The sequence below is a fragment of the Cyclopterus lumpus genome, chromosome 23 (genome assembly GCF_009769545.1).
Source record: "Cyclopterus lumpus isolate fCycLum1 chromosome 23, fCycLum1.pri, whole genome shotgun sequence".
NCBI lineage: Eukaryota > Metazoa > Chordata > Actinopteri > Perciformes > Cyclopteridae > Cyclopterus > Cyclopterus lumpus.
Genome location: NC_046988.1, coordinates 791609 through 810416, shown reverse-complemented (window position 1 = coordinate 810416; position 18808 = coordinate 791609). Strand labels below are relative to the sequence as shown.

Sequence of the window (18808 nt, the reverse complement as noted above, 5' to 3'; positions counted from 1 at the left end):
TAGCATGTTAGAGATATAAATAACTTGTCCATGTGAGAAACAATAGTTTAATATAAGCATCCATCCATTATCACCCGCTTATCCGGGGTCGGGTCGCGGTGGCAGCAGGTTCAGCAGGCCGACCCAGGCTTCCCTCTCACCCGCAACACTTCCAATATAATCACAAAAAAAATAAAAAACTTTTAATGCCAACAATGCCAAATTGTTTGGGGGGGCTGAAGAACATAGGCCTAATGACGCCCCTGAGTGGGAATGTCCGTCCAACTCCTCATCTATTTCCATGGCTGGATCAAGTCCAGACTCCAGTCCGTTATGATCCAGTCCTTCTTCTTCTCCCGGCCGCTCGTAATGCAGCGCTGTGATTGGACGCTGGATGCTTGTCAGGAAGAAAGCTGCTGTGTTGAGGCCGACAACTCAGACACCAGCAGAGGGCTGGAGCAGCTCCGTGGAAGGGATACACATATAGCGTTATATAGTTTTATACTGGACACCAAGAAATGGACCGAGTCGGTTAGTCCAAATTATTTGCTCCGGGTGTCGAGGCCGCCGCGTTCCGTTTCTCCCCTCCGACGGTGTGTCGCTGCCTGCCGCAGGTTACATTCATCCAGACCCGCTGCTATTGATGGGATTGCTAGGAGAGCGAGGCTGCTGTGTGGCGAAGCAGACACCGACAATCTGTCTGAGATTCTTGAAATCGTTATCCAGCCGGGAGGGAAGATAACGACTCAGCTGTTGCTGCTGGCGGCCGAGGCTAACAGCTGAGTCTGCCGGATAAACCTCTCGGTGAAGCTCCAACTCCATGGACGAAGTGAGCGGCTCCAGCCGAGCTGATATGACTGACCTATAGACGGCAGTCTGCTTATTACCGGGCCACTATTTCTACGGCAGCACTTTAAAGCCTCGGTACCAGGTGAGTGAATCCGCAATTCACGTCCGACCAGCAAACACTCGTTCCGCTTTAATATATAATAGAGATATGTGGAGCTCGAAATGTTTCACTTCTTCCAACCTTTAAGGGTCCTTATGTTTGTATTTCGACGGAGCCTCTGTTTGTTGTTCCAGAGTTCAGGCAGCGACATGTCGGCTCTCCATCATCCAAACCTGACGTTATACAGACCCGGCAACGCGGTCCTTGAATCCCCCCCAACGCAGGAGGGGGAGACGGGTTAACACGCAGTCCTAATCCCGGTTTAGAAGCTGTCGCTCTCCCACTCAGTCGTCATCGTCCAGACATTTTTTAGTAAGCTAATTCGTGTCCCTCTCTGGTCTTGCCGTGCTGCTCCTGAGCGCCATACGTAACACCGGAGCGAGTCTGAAGGCAACAGTTGCGGTGGAGACGGGACCACAGTCATTCACCCATTGTTACTTCTCCTTCTAGCATGGAAGTAAATATCACTTCAAGTTACGATACAAGTACACCTTGTATCGTACCACCAAAGCTGTATACACAAGTATTAATAACGTTACTTTCAATAGTTATTGTATGTTATGATTTATTTTTGCTTTCCTTTTCACCACAACTAATTATTGCCTGGACCATCCCAGTATGAGAATGACCTAATATGGTCTACTCAGAGTAAAACCGACCTTTGCTTTTTGTTGTTGTTGAATGAACCGGCTGTGCATCTCCTTATAGAGCACATCCTCTTCTTATGAGCAAAGGAGGTTTCATCTCTGGGACAGTCCATCTTGTCATTCTGTCCACTGGCTTCTGTAATGCTTCATGCACTGCAGTGAGGAGGAAACATGGCTCAGACCCTAAAGGAGTGTTAATCACAACCTTTCAGGATGAAGTCTGGTTTTCACTGGGCAGTGGCGATGTGTTGTGGTTCCTGACCCGGAGTAGACTGGCTGAAAAGACAGAAAGGCAGAAAGACACACTCAAGCATTACAAACTTCTTCAAAGGACAGCAACTAATGGTGATTCCCTTGTCATGAGTTATTCAATTAAGCCTTTAACTTAAACACGTCACAAGTAATGACAGATAGAAACCAAAGTATGGCTGCTACCAATGGTTATTGATGATATTTTGGTTGATGACATGTCAGGAAATAGTGAAAATACCACCAGAGTTTCCCAGAGCCCAAGGTGACGTCTGGAGACTGATTGTCTTATCTGGCATTTTTAAATCCAATAAAAGATCCTCAGTTTACATGATTATAATCATATGAAAAGCTGGAACACTAGCGAATAAGTTTTCTTAAAAAAAAGACTTTGAATAATTTTCTCTTGAATAACTCATCAATTAATTAACTAATCATCTTTCATCTTTCATGCTTCTTTCATTGGATAACCGTTCAACAACCCATGTGGAATCTGTAAATTATTACATTACATTACATTTCATGTCATTTAGCTGACGCTTTTATCCAAAGCGACTTACAATAAGTGCATTAAACCGTGAGTCCAAACTCAGAACAACAAGAATCAAGCAAGTACAATTTCTTCAATAAAGTTAAACTACAAAGTACTATCCGTAAGTGCCATTTAAGTGCTACTAAAGTGCTATCGGTAAGGGACATTTAAGTGCTACTACGGCATTTAAGTGCTACCTATTCAAGGTATAGTCGAAAAAGATGTGTTTTTAGTTTGCGCCGGAAGATGTAGAGACTTTCTGCTGTCCTGATGTCAATGGGGAGCTCGTTCCACCAATGAGGAGCCAGCACAGCAAACAGTCGTGATTTAGCTCTAAGTGAAGGAGCTACAAGCAGATTGGCAGAAGCCGAGCGAAGTGAACGGACTGGGGTGTACGGTTTGACCATGTCCTGGATGTAGACTGGACCCGATCTGTTCGCAGCACGGTACGCAAGTACCAATGTTTTGAAGCGGATGCGGGCGGCCACCGGTAACCAGTGAAGGTTGCGAGGAGCGGAGTAGTGTGGGTAAATTTCGGTTGGTTGAAGACCAGTCGAGCAGCTGCATTCTGGATGAGCTGTAGAGGTCGAATGGCATTAGCAGGTAGACCTGCCAAGAGGGAGTTGCAATAGTCCAGCCGTGAGATGACCAGAGCCTGGACCAGAACCTGTGCCGCCTTCTGAGTGAGAAGGGGTCGTATTCTCCAGATGTTGTACAGCATGTACCTACAGGAGCGTGTTGTTGTGGTAATGTTGGCAGTCAGGGAGAGTTGACTGTCGAGCGTCACTCCGAGGTTCCTGGCAGTCGGAGTCGGAACCAGCACTGAGTTGTTGAAGTTAATAGTTAGGTCGTGGGTGGGAGAGCCTTTTCCTGGAAGGAAGAGAAGTTCAGTCTTGTCCGGGTTAATTTTCAGGTGGTGTGCGGACATCCACTGAGAGATGTCGGTCAGACAGGCAGAGATTCGTGCTGCTACCCGTGTTTCAGATTGGGGAAACGAGAGGATCAGTTGGGTGTCGTCAGCATAGCTGTGGTAGGAGAAGCCATGCGAGCGAATGACAGAGCCAAGAGAGTTGGTGTACAGAGAGAAGAGAACCAAGGACTGAACCCTGAGGGACCCCAGTAGTCAGAGGCCAAGGCTCAGACACAGATCCTCTCCAGGTTACCCGGTAAGAGCGGTCGGTGAGGTAGGATGAGAAGAGTGAGCGCGGTGCCTGAGATACCCAGGTCCTGGAGGGAGGACAAGAGGATCTGGTGGTTCACTGTGTCAAAGGCAGTGGAAAGGTCTAGAAGGATGAGGACAGAGGAGAGAGAGGCTGCTCTAGCAGTGTGAAGCTGCTCAGAGACAGCAAGGAGGGCAGTCTCTGTTGAGTGGCCTGTCTTGAATCCAGACTGGTGAGGGTCTAGAAGGTTGTTACAGTGAAGAAAGGAGGAGACTTGGTTAAAGATAGCTCGCTCTAGAGTTTTGGAGAGGAAGGGAAGGAGAGAGACAGGTCTGTAGTTGTTGACTTCAGATGGGTCGAGAGTGGGTTTCTTCAGGAGAGGGTTGACTCTTGCCTCCTTCAGAGAGTTAGGGAAACAGCCGGTTGAGAGGGAGGTGTTAATAAGATGGGTGAGAAAGGGAAGAAGGTCCGGAGCAATGGACTGGAGAAGGTGAGAAGGGATGGGGTCAAGGGGGCAGGTGGTTGGGCGGGCAGAGGTTACCAAGGTAAGAACTTGATTAGGAGACAGGGGGATAAAAGAGGAAAACAAGGGAGAAGAAGGTGAAGTTACTGGAGGTGTAGTTGAGGAAGATGGATTAGTAAATGAAGAGCGTATGTCGTCTATCTTTTTTGTAAAATAGTCAACAAAGTGGCTTGGTAGAAGGGTGGAGGGAGGGGGGGGGAAACAGGGGGGTCAAGGAGGTTGGAAAAAATTGAGAAGAGCTTTTTAGGGTTGGATAAAGAGGATTTGATTCTGGATTGATAGAACAAACTTTTGGCTGCAGAGATGGACGCAGAGAAGGAGGAGAGAAAAGATTGATAGGCAAGCAGGTCGCTGGCGTGTTTGGATTTTCGCCATTTCCTTTCCGCTGCTCGCATAGTGGCTCTCTCGGCGCGCACCGGTTCGGACAGCCACGGAGCCGGAGAGGACTTGCGGACCTTTCGAGTCGTAAGAGGACAGAGAGAATCAAGAGAGGACGACAGCGTAGAGAGAAGTGTGTCAGTGGCGAAGTTAGGCTGCATAAGTGCGAAGGAATCGGTTGAAGGGAGGGCTGACAGAACAGAGGAGGCCAGAGAGGAGGGTGAGAGGGTGCGGATGTTGCGACGGACAGGTGCAGAATCCGTTGTGGGAGGGTTGTCAGTTCCAAAGAGTGGGAGTGAGTACGAGATGAAGAAATGGTCAGAACATGAAGTGGAGTTACAGTGAGGTTAGCTGTAGAGCAGTTTCTGGTGAAAATATAGTCAAGGTGGTTGCCAGCTTTGTGAGTAGGAGGGGAAGGACTGAGAGAGAGCAAAGGAAGACAGTAAGAGTAGCAGGTCACATGACTTCTCAGTCTGGATATTAAAGTCACCCAGAAGGATGAGCGGGGGTCCATTTTCTGGGAAGTTTGATAGGAGGACATCTAGTTCTTCCAAGAAGTCTCCAAAGGAACCAGGAGGACGGTAGAGGACGACAATGGTTAGATGAACCGGATGAGTAACCGTCACTGCATGAAACTCAAAAGACAGTGGGGTAAATGGAAGCGGGTAGAGAGCAAAACTCCATTTGGGTGAGATGAGTAGACCTGTGCCACCACCACGACCAGAGGGTCTGGGTGTGTGGCTGAAGGAGAAGGCCGAGGAGAGAGCAGCAGGGGTTGATGTGTTGTCTGGTGTGATCCAGGTCTCAGTGAGAGCCAGGAAGTCCAGCGATTGCTTGATAGCGAAGCCAGAGATAAAGTCCGCCTTGCGGTTAGCTGACTGGCAGTTCCAGAGGCCCCCAGTGACGAGGCGCTGGGTCTGTGTAGAGCGGGTGGGATAAATAAGAGAGGAAGGATTTTGGTGCATGTGTGACCGAGTCCGCGGTCTATAATATCTACGAGTAGATGTGCACACAGGTATGGAAAGAAAACACATTATCACAGGGAAATGTTTATACTCAGGCGCCCTCAGCCACCACTGAAGACTCCAACGAAAGACTCCTAGGTCTTTATCCTCCGAGTCTTGACTCCAACGAAAGACTCCTAGGTCTTTATACTCCGAGTCTTCATACGAGGCGTCTTCCCTGACGCTACAAGCCCCAACCTGGTTATACACCCGAGTTGGCGGTAATTGGTTACAGCTGTGTCGAGCCCGCCCACAGGTCGTTGAAGGAATTGCCCACTCAGTGATCGATACTGGTAAGCAGGTGATCCTTGCTAACAGTGAAGTCTCAGTTTGCTAGAATGTGAAATTCTTGCCAAACTGATTAAGGACAAAGATCAGTTTACCTCAAGGTAAAAAGTAGAATAAAGTTTAGTCCCTAGTAGATTTGGATTACAGAGCAAATACTGAAATCCTAGCTGGTTTGGTTGACTTTTCAGACACTTGTGTAAAAAAGCAACAAATCGCAGCTCAAAGTGTTCAAATTAGAAAGACAGTACAGACTAGCATTCTAGTATAACTAAATACAGCAGATACAGTAGTAATAAAGCAGAGAAACCTCATTAAAGAATATACTCAGCAAGATACAGGAAGTCCCAGAAGTCAGTGGACACACAGCTCAGATGCACTGTATTATGTATGTAACGCATAGAAAACCCGTAACATTATCCTGGAAGTGTAACCAGAGAAGATTTGGTGTGATCTCTGATGTTCTCGTCTGTATTGAGGCATAATTAAACATTTAACTGCACCACGAACAACATATAAAGCCATCTATTGGAGCTGTAAGATGGAATATGTCAAATGTTTTTAGAAACTAAGAAACAGTTCACCTCCAGCTTGTATAGTTTACACCATTTCAAGTAACGCATCGAAGAAACCGAGCTCTGACCTGCTGCTTCATACGGTCTTCATATGCTTGTATTGAAAGCAGGGAGCAACTTCACCTCACCTCATAGATACAGACACTTGCACCTATGGGTCAATAAGAAGACAATCAATATCTCCGTCTGTCCCTGGATACATAGTGCATCAGTATCATGTCTGTCTGTTCCATAATAAGCGTGGAGGCCGACTCTCAGGGGGATGTATGGCATTAAACAGCCACATTCAGGCGATGCCCTCCTCACCATGTAATCACTGGAGATATAATGGAAGTCAATGCCTCCACTGCAGATACGGCCACACTCCGAAACCACCTAATGAGGGATGACGCTGATGGAGCATTTGACCTCTACATTCTGACGAGATCTATCAGTCGCATGTTGGACATGTTCGATGGAGGCACTGGCTGAATAACTATCTTTGGACTTCTCTAAATTTTGAAGAAATAATAAAAACAATTGCAGACTGTATGTTGTCCTTCGCACTGTGTGCTGATCCAGTGAAGAAATGCTGCTAAACAAGCTCTTTACTGCTGTTAATTCGGACTGTGTGATAGCATATCTCTTACTGGATTTATTGCTCTTTATAGATTCCCATCAGAGCATTAGAGTCATTTAATTTGAAGCAGTGGCCAACCCAGTGGCCAACCCAGAATTACTTTAACTGGCACACAAACAATGTCACTTATCTTCACAGAAAGCACACGTGTGAATGGACTGTTTGAATGCAATGTGCATTTAGACTTCTATGATTACTCTTTGAACAAGTCATTAGTCAGATTCAGTCGGCACGTTTTCATAAAGACACATCAGTATCTTCTTAATAAAGGTGCATGAGTTTCTTTGGGAATAGATCAAGGCTAAAAATAGTAGAAACGTGTCAGCCAGGCGGCGGAAAAAACAGTTTCATCCTCAACTACAACTACAAGCCCTCTCAGGGCTGAAGTGGGCGGCACCAGTAGCATTGGAGGAGATCCACAGCAGTGTCAGCAAATATCTAGCTCATCTTCTCGCTGCAAAAGACACATATTACAATTATAAGAATTGTTCCAGATGCAAGGCTGAAAGCCATATACTGTATGCTCATTTGTGCTCTCCACACACTTACACGAATAGTATAGAAGGATGGATGTACTTCCACAACTCTCACATGTTAATACGTTTGTTGAGATTTACTGTCATCTGTAATGTTTCCTTCTCTCTGTACTGGCTGTGTAATCCCTTCCTAATGTGATGGAAGACAACATTTACAGTCCTCATATTGTGTTTAAACATTCTCTGTTTGAATTAAATTCAGTTTATTTTGTATAGCCCAATATCACAAATTACAAATTATCCTCAGAGGGCTTTACAATCTGTACACATATGACATCACTGTCCCAGGACCTCAGATCGGATCAGGAAAAACTCCCCAAAAATAACCTTCACAGGGAAAAAAGGGAAGAAACCTTCAGGAGAGCAACAGAGGAGGATCCCTCTCCCCGGATGGACAGAAGCAATAGATGTCATGTGTACAGAATGAACAGCATTTACAAAGTTACATAAACACAGTACATGAATATGACAATGTATGAATGGAACTCCAATCCATGAAACAGAAGGAGGTAGAGAGGAGGGGGGGCGGGGCGCATCAGCAGGGCCAACGCGGGAGGCCGGCTCACCAGGCATCAGACACCTCCAGGTCCAATGGACCCTATGAGACGTGAAGTCACAAAGACTCTGGGGAGGAAGCAGAGTTAATAAGGTGCAATGGAGAGATGTAAATTCATCCATAAGGAGAGAGAGAAGAGGAGATAGGTGCTCAGTGTATCCTAAAACATCCCCCAGCAGCCTATAAGCCTATAGCAGCATATCAAGGGGCTGGACCAGGGCAAACCTGATTCAGCCCTAACTATAAGCACTATTAAAGAGGAAAGTCTTAAGTCTATTCTTAAATGAGGTGACTGTGTCTGCCTCCCGGACTGAAAGTGGAAGCTGGTTCCATAAAAGAGGAGCTTGATATCTGAAGGCTCTGGCTCCCATCCTACTTTTTAGGACCCTAGGAACCACAAGTAGCTCCGCATTTAGTGAGCGCAGCTCTCTAGTGGGGCAATATGGTACTACAAGCTCCTTAAGATATGATGGTGCATCACCAATCAAGGCTTTGTAGGTGAGGAGAATTTTAAATGTGATTCTTGATTTTACAGGGAACCAGCTTTTCTGCATCTTTTTGAGACAAGATGTGCCTGATTTTTGAAATGTTACGTAGATGAAAAAATGCAATCCTTGAGATTTGCTTAACGTGGGAGTTAAAGGACAAGTCCTGGTCAAAGATAACGCCGAGATTCTTTACAGTGGTGTTGGATGCCAGGGCAATGCCATCTACAGAAACCACATCACCAGATAATTGATCTCTGAGGTGTTCAGGGCCCAGTAAAATAACTTGAGTTTTGTCTGAGTTTAACATCAGGAAGTTGCAGGTCATCCATGTTTTTATGTCTTTAAGACATTCTTGAATTTTAGCGAGCTGGTTGGATCTCCTCTGGTTTGATCGATAGATATAATTGAGTATCATCTGCATAGCAATGAAAGTGTTTCCTGATAATGTTGCCCAAAGGAAGCATATATAAGGTAAATAAAATTGGTCCAAGCACAGAACCTTGTGGAACTCCGTGATTAACGTTGGTGGTCATTTAGGCTTCATAGTTTACAAATACAAATTGAGATCGATCTGATAAATAGGATTTAAACCAACTTAGTGCGGTACCTGAAATGCCAATCGACTGATCCAGTCTCTGTAATAGGATGTCATGGTCAAAGGCACATCTAGCTAAAACTAATACAGTCCTGCAATAATTACTACATGCTGGAAGGCTATAATGCAGAGTTGTTGTTATTTAAAAGAGTTGTGGATTCAACATGGTCATTTTGGAGACTTTGTTTTGTGGTGCTGTTGAGCTGTATTGTTACATTGGACTGCAATCTTCATTTGGTTGTGCAACCCTGTTGTACAATGACAATAAAACAATAACTTAATACAGATAGGTGTTTGTAGTCATCAATAGATGACCTCATCAATGAGGTGGACAAAATAAAATAAATGTCTATCAGTACAAATTGTTATTGCAGTGAAATGAATACCTAAAACATCAGGTAGGACTACATTAGTTATCATCAGTCTATAAAAACAATTTTCTCATCAAACCATAAATATTCTGATTATGAATATCCAGCAAAACTTTACATACAGCGTGTGACCACATATGAGATGATAGTCCCGATTTACCAGTCTTTTTTAAAAAACTGCATCATTGATGCAGCCTTCAAGAGCCCTGAAAACACACCCAAACCGTAATAATGATAACTGAAGCAGCTCCGTGCTCCAGCCCTAAACAGCCCACATGTGAACCTCTTCGTTGTGGTTGCCGTGCACTCAGTTAGCCACAGTGTTGATCACACTGGGCCGCTGTAGAGGACATTGACTTCACTGGTGTTTGGCACAGAGCAGAAACTGGCCACATATCTCGCTGCTTTGACCTCCTTTTCCACCGGCCTCCGATCCTTTACAGTTGGGTCAGGAACATGGCACAGGATCAGGCTGGTGAAAGCATGTGGCCTGTTCTCCTGTGTTTCTCTGAGGCTGATGATGCAGCAGGCCACATGCAGAAGGCTCCTCTACTAATAAGTTGAATCCTCAACAGCCCTACTTGAAGTCATTACTTCTTCTCTCACATGTGTTCTCCAGCAGTGCCACTGCTCCCTTCTGCCAAATATGGTGCAAGCAGTGTCCACTCGCTCACATTATGTCTTAATAAAGCCATTATGGACTATTTACTTAATGGACACCTATGTGAGTAAGACAGTATTCATTATTTCATCTTTGAAAAGTACTTTCAGCTCCATTTAATTTCAGCTCAAAGTAAACATTAGCGGTGAGAATCTTTTTATTCAGATTGTTGGTTTGATGGTTGAATTCAGAAGCCAAAACACATTTTACATTTCAGTGGAGCCTGAAAATAGTCCCCGTTTTCTTAATTAAATCAAGAATTAAAGATGTTTTCAAAACCAAACAGGAAAAGACAGAGGGTCAGGGTTATTTATATTTAAAATATGGACGTTAGCTGTCTCCTGCCTTGCCTCTCTGCTACACAGTTGTGATCTAAAAAGCTGTACGAGTGCAGGGCTTTGGAAATGAAACGTACTGTGGACTTGCAAAACAGACACGCAAAAATCAACAGATTCTGAATCATACAGGATAAGAATGGTGATTCTTATGCACGTCACTTCTTTCCTTTTTTAAATCCCCAACCTCTACTCCAAATATCAAATCACTCATTTGCCTTGAGTCGGTTGTTTGTCCCTTGTGACATGTTGCAGTCTTCTGTGTGATCGTCTCGCTGAGATGCTCAGCGAGCAGGGAGACTGCTCCGTGCCAAAGTAAATTAATGTTTTACATGTTAGCTTTCAGTAAACAAATGGACACATTAAGTAGACTCCCAGGTGGTTCAGTGTTGTCTGCTGGATGTAACTGATGAAGACAGACATTTTAATAGCAATGAGTGGTAATGAATGTGATTAAAAGCAGTATATAGTTTGAATGCAAAGTGTGAAGTGAGGCCTGTACGGCACCCAGACACACCTGGGCCCGAGAGTAAGCTTATCCACATGGTGGATAAACAAATGAGATCATTTTGAATTTGGACAGAAGGGTAATGGGGAGCTGCACCACAGTCCGACAGCTACAGCCAGTCAGCATGGTTCATGTACCATGGTGCTCTGCGGGAGCTTATTACATTTAACATGCATGTTAGCATTGTTTTGAATATGGCAGGCTATTAAACACGGTACCAGCTGAGGGTCAACTAATTTCCCTCTTGCATGAAAAAAAAGAAGATGGCTCAGTGATAGAGCACGGTCGTCCTTCATTCAGAGGATCGGCGGTTCGATCCCCGGCTGCTAGTCCATGTTAATTTACTCCAAATTGCTCCTGCAGAAATTAATGGATGTGAATGGTAAGTTAGACCCTTAAAGGAAGGTGGCACCTGGCATGGTAGCCCCTGTCATGGGTGTGAATGGGTGAATGATGACATGTTGTGTTAAAGAGCTTTGAGATTAGAAAGGTGCTATACAAGTACGGCCCATTTACTGCAATAAGAAGCTTGTAGAAACTGCACGTTTCAGTGTAGAAGGTGCTTTGCTTGGTGTGCCAGGCCTTGATTGCTGACATACATATGAACAATAGGACAGGGCTACTTCCAATATTAGCTGCTCTGTTTCAATGATGTTAGTCTGAAAATACGTGCATGCAGACTGCTACTCAACCACGTTGGTGTTCTGTTGGGAGATGCAGTGACTTAAACCAAGTAAGAGCTCTGAGGAAGGAAAAGGCTGATTCATGCAGTGTAAAATGCCATATTGTGGCTGCACTGTTCCATATCAACAGATGGACTCACCATACAGGGAATGCTTTGTGTGAAAGTCAACCTTCAGGAATAAGCAATACGATCTGTGTACCTGAGAACTTTAGCGTGGATGCAACATGCTGTACTATGGGCATGGAGAACCCACATAGTCTGTTCTGAGTGATATGTTCAAACACTTTGACGTGAATGTCAGCTGCAGATGTTCTCTTGTTCTTGGTCTCTGACATGCACATGTGACCGCTGGAGCTCTCACGGTTCGTAGCCTAAAGGATGAATTGTGAAAACTAATAATTGGATACACTTGGATCCTGCCGGAACATTATTAAACTGGTTTCCAAAATATTTTTTTCCTGTGCAGTAATTAGCTCAGTCTGCCATGGAAATGTCAGTAAACCTTAACATTTCTTCATCTCCAACTGTGATTCATTGAGTAAACAACATATGTCAGTGGATTACTCACTGATTATAGATGTAATTGGTTATTCATTATTTCCCATTGATTGAATTTGATTCACTCTAATTGGCTAAACATTAGATTCTGAGTTTCCACTGTGCTGCTTTTACAATTACTCTGTGTAGATGTGATCTGTGGATATTAGATGATGGCCATAACTACAGTGGCCATGAGGGTCAAAAGACAACAACATTTCACAAAACAGTATTTCACAAAACACAAGGACACTTCGACATATTGGCATAAAGATTTGTTAATACTCTTGTAAGCTATATAGACAAAGATTGGCGTTATGCTCAATGCACCTTTCGTTACAGTATTCTTCGCAAAAGCCAGACCAAAGCCAACAAAACATTGTGAACACCAAACACCAACCTCCTCAATGAAGAGGAGGGATTGTAATTAACTGTAAACTCATAGCTCATATTCATGGACTACTTTATTGCCTTTAAACAAGCCATATAAAGAAACAAGTCAAGTATTCAAGGCATTTTTTTGAAATACTTTTTGTTAAATCCTCATATGTTAATAGTGCTTCTATCAGTCAACTATCTGTGATGGTCATATCTGGAAAGCTCAGATTGTGTGTGCCTGTATTCACAAAGAGATTGAGGTGTGCTGTGATTCGGTTACCCTGGAGGATCTTGGTGAAGGTACCAGTTAGGATCTGCCATGGATAGACCTGGGCCTCATTACGGAGGGAGGGGGTGTTCTAGGTTACTGCAGCTGTAAAACAAAAACGAGGGGTCAGGTCTGAAACTTGGCAGGTGTGTTCAATCTGATCAGGTTTTAAAGATAGTTATGGCCCAGGTTCAGGTCTCAGTTTTAGGACCACCTAGAACTTTAATGGTGGTGTCAAGGAAGACCAGGTTTTCAGTTTGTGTCTTAAGTCTGACTCAAGTCCCAGCTCTGAGGGTCTGATGTCTGTTATTAAAAGGATTGTTTTTTGCATCAAGCATGACAAGAAGAGGCCTTTGTGTCAACAAAATAAATGGCTTCTATTTTTCAAAGGTCATGTCATGCTGTGAGCTTCACAAATAACAATCCTTCAACCCCATTGTATAGGTTTGAAGGCAGAAGTCTCTGAGGCAGAGATCTCAAAACTACCTGCAGCCCTACTCTAAAAGCACTGCAATACAATGTGCAACACTTGTGATGTTCTATTCTTGAGACACTCAGAGGTGTTGATTCAGCTGTGATATTTCTGATATTGTGGTACATTGTGTTCTACAGGGATTGAATTGTATTATACTGTCATTTGTCCACCCTGTGTGCTGAGAATAAATAGCATAACAGAGGAAAAGGGAAGAGGATCATAATTAATGTTATAATTAATTAATATTTGAACTGAACAAAGGTTGTTCGGCCTGGTCTTGGTTTGTTTTTAACATTTGGACCAAACCCCAACGCCCTTGTATATCTCCAGGGACCAGACAAACCATCCTCCATAAAACGCTTCCTCTTTAGCAGAGGACGCAGGGAAGAGGCTTTTCAGACAGACAAAGATCAGGAAAACTAGTGATACTTATTTACTTACCTGGCTGGATGGAGAATTTGATGACTTGATGAACACATATGACAATTTCATTGTCAGATAGAGTAGAGTAATGGAGAAGAAAGTTCCTACAAAGGATTAAAAGTATCTCATTGCTGTGGGTTACAGTCTTTCTTAAAGGGATGTAAAAAGTCAGTCGAGTCTGTTTTGCTCTTTTAAAGGTGCTTTATATGAATACCAGGGCTCATCTATGGCCTCCACCTGGCTCTCAACATGGCGATGGATAAGCTGCATGAGCGCAGGGCAGAGCGGCGCACTTGAGCTAGCCAGTGGGGGCGCACTCATATGCTCTTACAGTATGCTACGTTCACACCAAAAGTGTTGCAAATTTTCCGTGCGATTAGATCCCATGCAAAGTCAATGCACAGATCCGAATGGATGCCAATGACTCAGATTTTCGCCGGGTGGCGCGAATGACGCGAATAGAGCGAAGCGAAAAATTCGCCCGACACTGAGTTGCGAAAGCCAATCAGTGTTGAGAAGCTCCGCCCCTCATCACAGACGTCCTGCCGTTGATGAATCTAACTGGCTGCTGCTACTCTAGTAGCGCTGGAAGCGGAAGTCATCCAGACGTAGTCGGGGAAATTCACCGAGCTGTGATTGGTGTGTGACAATAATAAAACGCAATAAATATATATAAACATATATATGATTTTAAAAAAAACAAATTAAGAGTGCGTTAAAACAAGTGTGTTATTAAAACGTTAAGTGTAGTTGGGTGTAAGTTGTTGACCTGGGGATGTCAGAGTCGGGAAGGGGGCGGCGAGAACCTGAGTCCCTTTCATCTCCCTGCAGCAGGTCTGCCCGGCTGACTGCAGGTCAGCAAAGCCAGGTCTGGGTCTGCCCGCAGTGGGCTGGTCTCTGGAGTCTGGGCTGAAGGAGTTTAAGAGGAACCTGTACGGTTTTGTCTGATTTTGTGTAGAATCCGACCCGGTGGGCTATCTTCTCTTTTTTTTCTTTGTGGTCGGCTGTAGCTCATCGGATGAGTGGTGGTCCTGTAACCACATGGTACCCGGTTCCATCCCCGCTCTCCCCAGAGTTCATGTTGAAGTGTCCTTGAGCAAGACACTGAACCCCCAGTTGCTCCCCGGGCGCTTCACTGCAGCCCACTGCTCCTTAATAACTAAGGATGGGTTAAATGCAGATCCCACTGGGATCAATAAAAGTGTACATTTCTTTCTTTTCTTTCTCGCTGATGGTCTCATGTACTCATGTAGGTCTGTTTTTAACTGAGACTGTTCCACAAGCAGTTAAATGGTCCTCACAGCAACTGTACATGTCCTGTAAAATAATCCATTCAAATAACCAACCACAATATGTGGTTGGTTAAGCGTTGGACTCTCCCTGTATAGATGGTGCATCCTGTCTTTTGACAACAACAAAGAACTTGCAGCCAGAGAGCGATGAGGAAAGAAAATAATCTTCATAAAGATAAATGTTTCTGCAGAATGGGTTCTTTTTTGTCTGCTTAGCCTCCAGCTGTGAGCTGCCCATGATTAACGGCTTCATAGGTCCGTGTCCCTCCCAACTTAACGGTGGTTCATCTTGGAGCTAAAATGCTAAACGTGTAGCTGGAAGATCAATGGAACCCAACAGTGGACTCAGAGAATTGCCTGTCACCACTATGAGTGAGGTTTACACCCAGACAGCAATTAAAGGGAGACATTCTCTGAGATGTAAGCTGGCGTAGAGGATACTCTGAGTTCAAATTGGTTCCCAGCTACTTCTTTTTGACTGCCTTCATGGGCAATAGATGGGTCTCCATAGTGACAGAAGCTTGACATATCCCAAATTGAATTTCGCAAGGTGAAGCAGAACATAAACCAGGGTTCTCTTCCACCTTTCAAAGAGAAGGAGGTCACATCTTCTGCAACATGCACCTATACATGGCTTGAAGCATGAATGTGTGTCTATATATATATATTATATATGATATATATTATTGTGTGCGTGTGTGTGTGGTTAACGTTAGCTTTGATATGTTAGCATCAGTCACTAACTTGCTCAGGCCGGTGGTAAAGAGACACCAGCTAAAATTCCATCATTTTTATTACGTCTTTATACTTGTGCACTAAGTTTATTGTTATGCAGCAATTCACTGAGAAATATTCCTCTAATGTGCTACTTGGCAATAAAACGCTCAATGTAGCGAGTGAGTGGTTGAGCAGGGAGAGAGAGAGAGAGAGAGAGAGAGAGAGAGAGAGACGTGTGAGAGCTAAGAGGATAAATGATTAATAAAGTGTGCAAACGTCTTCTCGGTGCTTCTCGACCACAAAGAGACGATTTAGTCTTGGGCTAAATAATAAGTAAACGTGTAATAACACGGTCTGATGAACAGAGTGTAAAGTTACTATGATTGTTTCACAATGCACTGTACTATTGTAATATTAGTGACACTGTAGCTGCTCCAGTGTAAAATACATACTGTAATACTGAGACCGGGACTGAGTCTCACTCCGATGTTATTTACACTTTATACAGAGTTTACAAGCTTTCGGTTACTCGCCAGTTCCTCTCGGTCAAATGCTCTGAGTAATGTATTATTACATGGAAGTATAATCAGCCAGTAAACCTGCCATGTGTCCCAGCTGATCTGAGGGCCCTGGTGCTCGGTCCTGAAGCTTCTGTCTGATTGTGTTCTGTGTTCCTGAACCCAGCAGACTGCTCACAGTATGAGAAACCACCTCTGACCTGAGAGCTGGATCAGCATCTGACACACTTTCAGTAGAAAAGGAACCCGTTACTGATGGAGCACCTGATGTGGACTGTTTACGTACAAGTTATGGCTCCTCTACGTTTGGCATTATGTGTTGCCAATGTATATTTCAGTGTCAGTCTAAAACGCTTTATGTTCAAGGAGGCTTTTTTTCTATTAAATGTACATTGTTCTTGTGGTGTTAGACAAATAGAACATGTTCTTTCACAAAGGTTCTATGTAATTACTCCATTTAAACGTGGTAAAGAACCTGTCCATTGAACATCCTATGAAAATGTAATCCTTTACTACAGGTTTTAAATACTGACTGAGCAACAACACATTTATCTGTTTTAGTCTAACTTCATTTGAGGAGACAGATGACAATGGGAATCATACAGCTTTGGAATATTTCACAGCATGAATAAGATAAGATAAGATAATCCTTTATTAGTCCCTCAGTGGGGAAATTACAGGATTACAGCAGCATTGCTCACAGTAATAAGTAAAACAAGTAGTATAATAACAGAAATAAGATAAAAGAGTAAAAAACAAGAAGAATATTATATATACAGACGGAGTAGGAATAGAATAAAGTGGATAAAGTGTATAAAATAAATTAAAAAAATTAAAAAGTACTTAAACGTATTTGTATTGCACAACTGGGCTAAAGTAAGTGCTGTTCAGTGCGAAGTCCAAAGTGTTCAAGTGTTTGTGGCCTACTGGGAGCTCAGCTTGTTGTGTAGCCTGACAGCAGCGGGGAGAAAGGACCTGTGGTATCTCTCCCTCAGACACCGGGGATGAATCAGCCAGTGGCTGAAGGAGCTGTGCAGCGCTGCCAGAGTACCCTGCATGGGGTGGGAGGGGTGGTCCATCAGGGACGATAGCTTGGCCATCATCCTCCTGTCCCCCACCACCTCCACAGTATCCAGAGGACACCCCAGCACGCTGCTGGCCTTCCCCACCAGTTTGTCCAGTCTCCTCCTGTCAGCTGCTGTGATGCCGCTGCACCAGAAGACCACTCCATAAAAGATGGCTGATGCCACCACCGAGTCGAAGAAGGTCTTCAGGAGTGCTCCCTGCACCCCAAAGGACCTCAGTCTCCTCAGCAGAAAGAGTCTGCGCTGTCCCTGTGAACACCCAGGTACTTATAAGACTTCACAATCTCAATGTCCAGTCCCTGGATGCTCACTGGTGTTGGAGGAGAGCGTTTACCCCGGCGGAAGTCCACCACCAGCTCCTTGGTCTTGCTGGAGTTGATCTGGAGGCGGTTCCGCTGGCACCATCCTGTACTGGTCCTGTACTCCCTGTCATCATCGGCCGAGATGAGGCCGACGATCGCAGAGTCGTCAGAGAACTTTTGCAGGTGGCAGTTGGCAGAGTTGTGTTTGAAGTCCGATGTGTAGATGGAGAAGAGGAATGGAGCCAGAACGGTTCCCTGTGGAGCCCCTGTGCTGCAGGACACCCAATCTGACTCACACTCCTGTATCCGCACATACTGTGGACGGTTGGTGAGGTAGTCCAGGATCCATGCAGTGAGGTGGTGTTCCACCCCGGTCTGCTCCAGCTTGTCCCTCAGGAGCAAAGGCTGAATGGTGTTGAAGGCACTGGAGAAGTCGTAGAACATGACTCTCACAGTGCTTCCAGCCTTTTCCAGGTGAGAGAGGCATCTCTGCAGCAGGAAGATGACGGCGTCATCCACCCCGATGCCAGATTGGTAGGCGAACTGAAGTGGGTCCAGGGATGAGCTCACCAGGGGGCGGAGATGGACAAGGACCAGCCTCTCCAGGGTCTTCATCAGGTGGGATGTCAACGCCACCGGCCTATAGCTGTTGAGGTCCTTGGGCCGCGGGGTCTTTGGTACCGGTACCACGCAGGATGTCTTCCATAGCTGTGGTACTTTCCCCAGCCTCAAGCTCAAGTTGAAGATGTGCTCCGCTATCCCGCACAGTTGGTCTGCGCAGGATTTGAGGAGCCTTGAGCTGATGCCATCTGGACCCGTGGCCTTCCTCACCTTGATCCTCCTCAGTTCCTTCCTCACCTGGTGACGGGACACGCTGGGGGGTGTGGTGTTGTGAGGTGTTGGAGTGGGGGTGGGTTGCCGGTCGTAGAGTGCTGAGTATGAGTATGAGAGGTGTGAAGGGGGGCCGAGTGCTGTAGAAAGGGGGGAGGTGCAGGGGGAGGGGGGGGCAATCCGCAGGGGGTGCAAATGATGGGGTCTGCAGCGGCCGCAGCAGGGAGGGCTGGGTGGGGGGAGGGGTGGATGGCTGGTCAAATCTGTTAAAAAATGAGTTCAGATCATTCACCCACTTATGGTCCCCCTCAGGCTGTTTGTTGAGCCCCTTGAACCCAGAAATCGCC

The 18808-nt window shown here is 45.1% G+C and overlaps 1 protein-coding gene across 1 annotated transcript in view; it reads left to right on the top strand.

Annotated features, from left to right (window-relative positions):
- The first annotated feature begins 382 nt into the window (after positions 1–382).
- large1 (LARGE xylosyl- and glucuronyltransferase 1) overlaps positions 383–18808 on the top strand; it is an 88680-nt gene continuing 70254 nt past the window's right edge. The window contains exon 1 of the mRNA XM_034526502.1: positions 383–910. The gene's annotated coding sequence lies outside the window, so the exon portion shown is untranslated. The remainder of the gene's footprint in view (positions 911–18808) is intronic.